The 9,329-nt window shown below is 40.7% G+C and overlaps 1 pseudogene; it reads right to left on the bottom strand.

The window, feature by feature from the left end:
* Positions 1-1,643: 1,643 nt before the first annotated feature.
* The window catches only part of LOC135572499 (zinc finger protein 420-like), a 27,502-nt pseudogene continuing 19,816 nt past the window's right edge, over positions 1,644-9,329 (bottom strand).

Genomic DNA, 9,329 nt, shown 5'->3' with positions numbered 1-9,329 from the left:
GAGGATCAGGCTGTTGAAATGCAGTTGATTATGTAAATACTCTTCTAGAACTCTGGTATTGATGGTCCATTTGAGGGTGAGTCGTTGATATGAATGTTCAGAGTGAAAGAGATGTGAACTCTCCTGTGATGGTCCACGTCTACCACACACGTTCATAATGTGTTAATAAGCACCACAGCATTCATACATACAGTAGACTGGGAGAGGTGTGGCATGCACAGGGAGGGACCAGACTTCTATTTAGGACTGGGATCCTATCCAGAGTTGACAGTCAGGACAAACCCAGCCTGCCTCTCTCCCTCCCTACAAAACTACAGTGACTGGGTCCTGATTGTGGCAGTGTAGCCTAGTTTGCACTGCAGGATCCAGAGATGGCATCAGTAGACAGGTTTCCATTGACCCAGGTTTATTAAACAGAAAATGCGGATGCATTGAAGAACCACAGTGACATTACGTGGAGGCGTAAGAATGGTGCTGCTAAGATCAGAGATTCATCTCCTGAGTACACACCTTCGAATCGTGAGTACATACTGTACCTAGTCCCCTGAATACAAAACCAAGTAATCTTACATACAGAACTTCAAGTAGTAAAATAGTGAACTACTCCTTTAATGGAGTGGTATGCTCTATGAAAGGGATGTTTTCACAACGCCAGAAATGTTGTACGTTAGCAATCAAGTCTTCAAGATAGAGAAGTTGGGGGTGGCAGGTAGCCTAGTGGTTAGAGCATTGGAACTGTAACCAAAAGGTTGCTAGATCGAATCCCCGAACTGCCAAGGTAAAAAATCTTTAATTCTGCTCCTGAACAAGGCAGTTAGCCTAGGAACAGTGGGTTGTCATTTTAAATAAGAACTTGTTCTTAACTTACTTGCCTAGTTAACAACAAAAAAACTTTCAGTACAGTGGAACATGTCTTTATGATAATTGCATATAATTTGCATCATCACACCTTTTGCTCTGTACTGCAGGGGACACAAAGGGGGGTGCTTTCTGGTTTTTGCCCCTAACACTCACACACTGGATTCAACTAAACAACTCAAGCCTTTGCATTGAATAAGGTATGAGAGTGTGAGGGCAAAAACACACATGTACACCCCTTTGGGACCAGGATTGGGGGACACCAATAGATTTCTTCAGTAGCATTATGCCCCATGCCACAAGGCATGTCCAGGAATGGTTCCAAGAACATGACAGTGAATTTAGTTTACTGCAGAGTCACCTGATCCAAATCCAATTGTGCATCTGTGGGAGGAGATGGAACGAGCTATTCAGAGTAGTGATCCACTCCCAGCCAACCCGACACAACTGTGGGAAGCATTGGTGTCATCGTGGACCAGCATCCCTGTGAAATGCTATCAACACCTTGGACAGTCTATGTCCTGACAATTTGATGCTGTTCTGAGGACAAACAGGGGTGCAACTCCATATTAGGAAGGTGTTCCTAATATTTTATACACTCCGTGTATATCAGATAAAGATGGTGTGATGATCAGTTTTGGTGGAATATTTTATATTACTAAAAATCTTTTGTTTAATGATAAACAGGCTAAGAATCAACTTTTTTTGGGGGTATCTGTACTTTACTATTTATATTGTTGACAACTTTTACTTCACTACATTCCTAAAAAAGAATGTACTTTTACTCCATACATTTTCCCAGACACCCAAAAGTACTTGTTACATTGTTTATGATTAGCAGGACAGAAAATGGTCCAATTCACACACCTATCAAGATAACATCCCTGGTCCTCCCCACTGCCTCTGATTTGGCAGACTCACTAAACACAAATGCTTAGTTTGTAAATTATGTCTGAGTGTTGGAATCTGCCCCTGGCTATCCGTGAAATAAAAAAAACACCTCAGTTGTGCCACCTGGTTTGCTTAATTTCAGGAATTTGAAATGATTCATACTTTAACTTTTGATACTTAAGAATATTTACAACCAAATACTTTTACTCAAGTAGTATTTTACTGGGTGACTTTCACTTGAGTCATTTTTTAAGGTATCATTACCCCAGTTCTCCCATCAGCATGAAACAGCAGGAACCAGGGATTCATCAGACCAGGCAGTATGTTTTTCAAATTCTCCAGCGTCCAGTCTTTTCAATACTTAGCCCACTGCAACTGCAGTCTCTTGTTTTCTGCTGGAAGCTAATGGGGATCCAAAATAAATCCATAATAAAAACAACATCATTAACGATTATAGTTTTCACCTGGGTTCACCTGGTCAGTCTATTTCATGGAAAGAGCAGGCGCCTTGTGTGTTCTCTGATTAACTTTTAGGTGAGTTGATGTGAAGCATTTTACACAATTAGAGCAGCATTAAGGCTTCACTCCTGTATGTATACGTTCATGTGTTTTTAAGTGGCCCAGTCGAGAGAAACTCTTTTCACAGTCAGAGCAGGAGTATGGCTTCACTCCTGTATGTATACGTTCATGTCTTTTGAAGTTGTCCAGTTTAGAGAAACTTTTTCCACAGTCAGAGCAGGAGTAGGGCTTCTCTCCTGTGTGTATACGTTCATGTGTTTTCACGCTGTTCAGTTGAGAGAAACTCTTTCCACAGTCAGAGCAGGAGTAAGGCTTCACTCCTGTATGTATACGGTCGTGTATTTTTAATTCACCCAGTTGAGAGAAACTCTTTCCACAGTCAGAGCAGGAGTAAGGCTTCACTCCTGTATGTATACGTTTATGTGTTTTGAAGTGGCCCAGTCGAGAAAAACTCTTTCCACAGTCAGAGCAGGAGTAAGGCTTCACTCCTGTATGTATACGTTTGTGTGTTTTTAAGTCATCGGGTCGAGAAACTCTTTCCACAGTCAGAGCAAGAGTAAGGCTTCTCTCCTGTGTGTACACGTTCATGTCTTTTTAAGGTGCCCATTTGAGAGAAACTCTTTCCACAGTCAGAGCAGGAGTAAGGCTTGTCTCCTGTATGCACTCTCTGATGAACTATTAGAACCTTTGATGTTGAGAAACTCTTCCCACAGTCAGTGCAGGAATACAGATTCTCTCCTAGGTGTATTTTTAGGTGTATTTTTAGTGTTGATATAACTGAAAAATTCTCCTCACAATGTGGGCAGTGGTGAGACCTCTTAGCTCTGTGATCTTCCTGCTGTTGCTCTCTGGATGTAGAGAATGTCTCAACATGGTCTCCTGTGTGACAAAATCAGAAGAACCAGTCAGTTGGTGTGATATACACTACAGGTCAAACATTTTAGAACACCTACTCATTCAAGGGTTTCTTAATTTTACAATTTTCTACATCGTAGAATAATAGTGAAGACATCAAAACTATGAAATAACACATTTGGAATCATGTAGTAACCAAAAAAAGTGATAAACAAATCAAAATATATTATATTTGCGATTCATCAAATAGTCACCCTTTGCCTTGATGACATCTTTGCACAATCTTGGCATTCTCTTACCATGAGAAAGAGATTTCCCAATCTTCTCTTCTTCATCTTTAATGTTGACATTCAGTTTCAGTGTTTGACTGCAGTCTTCCAGCTTCACTGATGCCATCTCTGGATCCTGCAGTGCAAACTGGGCTCCACTGTCACAATCAGGACCCAGTGACTGTAGGTTTGGACTCAGTGTGGAAGGAGAGAGGCAGGCTGGGTTTGTCCTCACTATTGATGTTACCGGCCTCAGACGTAATTCTAGTCGTCCTGTAGTAACATTGAGAAACAGACACAAAAAGTTTGTCTTGACAGTTCTGGCACTTTATTCTCTATTAAATACATTATATTTCTTCTTGTTCAATCATCTAATTCAGCGCTTGACTTGGACTGAAATATGTGCCGGTACTCATTTTTAGGTTCAGGAGCTCCAAAATACTGTTGAGCTAATATACTATAAGAGGAACATGAGCTCAAACAGTAGACATTTGAGCTCAAACAGTAGACATTTGAGTGCCGGTACTCAGCACCGGTGAGCTGCTGTCCAAGTCAGGCACTGATCTCATTTCAATAGATCAGGTAGATAAGCATTAAGAACAAAACATTAATTCATTAAAATTAGACAAAGTACCTGCTTTAAATTTGTCTACACAACGTAAGTGCACTTAACCTCTAGTAGATTTTCCCAAATTCGCATAAATGACTAAAAACCATTTAGTACAAGGTTTCAGTATGCTTTAAGCAGCAATATGTACTATTTTCCTGAAAATAGTCTTGTAACCTTGTATTCGCTGTATTATTTCAATCAAAACCTATAGTATTTCCCGTTCACACCATAGTAACATTTACAGATAAATATAGAAACAACTGCATATGTCTGAATATTAGTACACATGTAGAAACACGATAATCATTACATTTAGCTTCAAAACAGTAGAGCAACTGTGAAATTGTTTCTCTCTGCTGCACCCGCACTGCCTGCACTGAAGTCTGTTGACGCAAACCGACTGGGTGCTGCCATTTTACCAGCATGTGAATATTCCCTTTCATGGAGCTCTACGGACAATTCCGTTGACCTCATGGCTTGGTTTTTGCTCTGACATGCACTGTCAACTGTGGGACCTTATATAAACAGGTGTGTGCTTTCCCAAATCATGTCCAATCAATTGAATTTACCACAGGTTGACAACAATCAAGTTGTAGAAACATCTCAAGGATGGAAACAGGATGCATCGGAGCTCAATGTCGAGTCTCATAACAAAGAGTCTGAATAGTTATGTAAATAACGTATTTCTGTTTCAAATTTTGATAAAATTTGAAAACATTTCTAAAAACCTGTGTTTGCTTTGTCATTATGGCGTATTGTGTGTAGATTGATGAGGAACATTTTTTATTTAATACATTTAGAATGAGGCTGTAACGTAACAAAATGTGGAAAAGTCAAGGGTCTAAATACTTCCTGAATGGGAGAGGGATACCTAGTCAGTTGTACAACTGAATGCATTCAACTGAAATGTGTCTTCCACATTTAACCCAACCGCTCTAATCAGAGAGGTGCTGGGGGCTGCCATAATCAACAACCACGTCTTCAGCGCCCGGGGAACAGTGGGCTCATGGACAGAACAACAGAACAACATATTTTTACCGTGTCAGCTGGGATTCGATCAAGCAACCTTTCGGTTACTAGTGCAACGCTCTAACCACTAGGCTACCTGTAAGTATTCATATAAGTAGGCTGTGAAATACAAAAGGGAATAAAACTATTCTATAAGTATCATGAAAATGTTGAGCTCTATCATCCTCCACTCACTATCACAAGGGTTAGTAACTACACAGACTCACTTCATAGAACTTTAAACACTGTCAGTTTGTCTACTTCACTTCTTTATTCTACTCTCTGATCACTCCAGATAGCTCAGTTAATAAAACAAATGCTGGCAATACTGGTGTCAAACCATGCAAGTGTCAGTAGCACGAAATAATATTTATCTTCTCATTGAAACAGTTCATCATGAAACAGTTCTACTGCAACTTTTCATGCACAGCGGAGAAGTTGTAACGAACAACAAAAATAGACAGAACCAGCTCTTACCATGACTAACAGATGTCCCAATCTTCTCCTCCTCTTCTTCATCTTTAATGTTGACATTCAGCTCCAGTGTTTGACTGCAGTCTTCCAGCTTCACTGATGCCATCTCTGGATCCTGCAGTGCAAACTGGGCTCCACTGTCACAATCAGGACCCAGTGACTGTAGGTTTGGACTCAGTGTGGAAGGAGAGCGACAGGCTGGGTTTGTCCTCACTGTTGATGTTACGGGCCTCATACCTGAGTCGGCAAGTAGTATAAGAGAAACAGACACAAAAGTTATTTTCTTGACAGTTTGGCAAGGTCTTTATTCTTTATTAAATATATATTTTTTCTTTTTGTTCAATTATCTAATTCATTGCTTGACTTGGACTGAAAAAGTTGCCGATACTCATTTTGGGTGCCGGTACTGTTTATATGTAGGTGCAGGAGCTCCACAATACTTTTGAGATAATACTTAACCAATAGAAGATAAATGCATAAAAAGACTCAAAAACCATTTAGTACAAGGTTACAGTTTGTTTTAGGCAGCACTATGTGATATTTTCATTAATAACCTTGTATTCACTCTTTTACTTAAAAAAACTATTGTATTTCCTGTTCACACCATAGTAACGTTTATAGATAAAGACAAACTGAATGTGTCAATATTATTTCACATGTAGTAAACCGATAATCATTACATTTAGCTTCAAAACAGTAGAGCAACTGTGGTCATGGATCTGAGCTATGCAATCTGGTTTCCGAGCTGGTCATGGGTGCACCTCAGCTACGCTCAAGGTACTAAACGATATCATAACCACCATTGATAAAAGACAGTACTGTGCAGCAGTCTTCATCGACCTGGCCAAGGCTTTCGACTCTGTCAATCACCGCATTCTTATCGGCAGACTCAACAGCCTTGGTTTCTCAAATGACTGCCTTGCCTGGTTCACCAACTACTTTTCTGATTGAGTTCAGTGTGTCAAATCGGAGGGCCTGTTGTCCAGACCTCTGGCAGTCTCTATGGGGGTGTCACAGGGTTCAATTCTCGGGCCAACTATTTTCTTTCTGTTTATTTCAATGATATAGCTCTTGCTGCTGGTGATTCTCTGATCCACCTCTCGCAGATGACACCATTCTGTATATTTCTGGCCCTTCTTTGGACACTGTGTTAACTAACCTCCAGACGAGCTTCAATGCAATGCAACTCTCCTTCCGTGGCCTCCAACTGCTCTTAAATGCAAGTAAAACTAAATGCATGCTCTTCAACTGATCGCTGCCCACCCGTCCATCACTAATCTGGACGGTTCTGACTTAGAATAAGTGGACAACTACAAATACCTAGGTGCCTGGTTAGACTGTAAACTCTCCTTCCAAACTCATATTAAGCATCTCCAAACCAAAAATTAAATCTAGAATTGGCTTCCTATTCCGCAACAAAGCCTCCTTCACTCATGCTGCCGAACATACCCTCGTAAAACTGACTATCCTACCGATCCTTGACTTTGGCGTGTCATTTACAAAATAACCTCCAACACTCTACTCAACAAATTGGATGCAGTCTATCACAGTGCCATCCGTTTTGTCACCAAAGCCCCATATACTACCCACCACTGCGACCTGTACGCTCTGGTTGGCTGGCCATCGCTTCATACTCGTCGCCAAACCCACTGGCTCCAGGTCATCTATAAGTCTTTGCTAGGTAAAGCCCCACCTTATCTCAGCTCACTGGTCACCATAGCAACACCCACCCGAGCACGCGCTCCAGCAGGTATATCTCTCTAGTCATCCCCAAAGCCAACTGCTCCTTTGGCCACCTGTCCTTCCAGTTCTCTGCTGCCAATGACTGGAACAAATTGCAAAATCACTGAAGCTGGAGACATATCTCCCTCACTAACTTTAAGCATCAGCTGTCAGAGCAGCTTACCCATCACTGCACCTGTACACAGCCCATCTGTAAATAGCCCACCCAACTACCTCATCCCCATATTGTTATTTATTTTTGCTCTTTTGTACCCCAGTATCTCTACTTGCACATCATCATCTGCACATCTATCACTCCAGTGTTAATGCTAAATTGTAAACATTTCACCACTACGGCCTATTTATTGCCTTACCTCCCTAATCTTACTACATTTGCACACACAGCATATAGATTTTTTCTATTGTGTTATTGACTGTACGTTTGTTTATCCCATGTAACTCTGTGTTGTTTTTGGTGAACTGCTTTGCTTTATCTTGGCCAGGTCACAGTTGTAAATGAGAACTTGTTCACAACTGGCCCACCTGGTTAAATAAAGGTGAAATCAAATAAATAAAACAGTTCTACAGCAACTCTTCATGCACAGTGGGAAGTTGGAATGAAAAACACCAACTTAAATTAGATAAAACCTGCTCTTACCATGAAAAACAGATTTCCCAATCTTCTCCTCCTCTTCTTCAGCTTTAATGTTGACATTCAGCTCCAGTGTTTGACTGCAGTCTTCCAGCTTCACTGATGCCATCTATGGATCCTGCAGTGAAACTGGGCCCCACTGTCACAATCAGGACCCAGTGAATGTAGGTTTGAACTCAGTGTGGAAGGAGAGGCAGGCTGGGTTTGTCTTCACTGTTGATGTTACCGACCTCAGACTTAATCGAGTCAGCCTGTAGTAACAATGAGAACCGGACACAAAAGTTAGTGCCAGAACTGCCAAGACGTACTTTATTATCTAAAAATACAGTTTATATTTAGGTGTAGGAGCTCCACAATGCTGTTGAGATAATATTCTATAAGATGAACATGAGCTCAAACAATAGACATTTGAGGTGACGGTACTCAGCTCAGCTCCAAGTCAAGCACTGATCTCATTTCAATAGATCTGGTAACTAAGCATTGACAAAACATTAATTAATTCACATAAGACAAAGTATACACTTTAAATTAGGCTACACAACTGTAAATGCAGTTAATCTATAGTAGACTTCCTGAATTTACATAAATGCCCCCAAAAACATTTAGTACAAGGTTGACGTATGTTTTAGGCAGCACTATGTACGATTTTCCTGAATAACCTTGTCTGTATTATTCAATCAAAAACCAATAGCATTTCCGTTCAAACCATAGTAACATTGATAGATAGACAGAAACAACTGAATGTCTCTGAATATTAGTACACATGTAGAAAACTGATCATCATTACATTTAGCTCCAAAACAGTAGCACAATCGTGAAATGGTCTCTGCTGCACCCTCACTGCCTGCACTGAAGTCCGTTGATGCAGACCGAGAGGGAACCGCCATTTTCCCAACTCGTGAATTTTACACAAAACCAAAACCGACATGTAAAAGCGAACCCAGAAATCTCAAATAGATTGATCCTTAATGAAAATACATTGACGAAATTATATAACGTTACATCCACTCAGACTAACCCAAAGTCTATGACTATGTGACTTGTAGAAAAGTGATCACGTTAACCCACGCGGTTTGACACAAAAATAGCACATAAAACCTTCATCAAACGTGATAATAACTTGACGCATTTACTACCTGACATGGTCTTTCGATATTATAACGTGCTATTACATACCAGTAGTAATACACGGACACAGAAGTTGTCGTCTCGACTGCACAATTCTAGCGTATCCTTTATTCTGAAGAATGATGCGCGCCTGCGCGGAACTTCCTGTTCCCCCACAACCAGTTTCTCAACCCAGAGTCATAAAAACGCGAGACTTCAGAGAACGCTTGCGAAGCAGACCACGCCCAGGTTTGAGAAGTCAGTGAGAAGTGAACAATTCTGATACTTTTGCAGCGTTTATTAATGGGGATCCTAATAAATACCAAAAATATTCCGTTGGCACATGTGACAGGTTAAAGGACAT

The sequence above is a fragment of the Oncorhynchus nerka genome, linkage group LG2 (assembly GCF_034236695.1).
Source record: "Oncorhynchus nerka isolate Pitt River linkage group LG2, Oner_Uvic_2.0, whole genome shotgun sequence".
Lineage (NCBI taxonomy): Eukaryota > Metazoa > Chordata > Actinopteri > Salmoniformes > Salmonidae > Oncorhynchus > Oncorhynchus nerka.
Note: the sequence above shows the minus strand (reverse complement) of the source record. Positions and strands in the feature narration are given on the sequence as shown.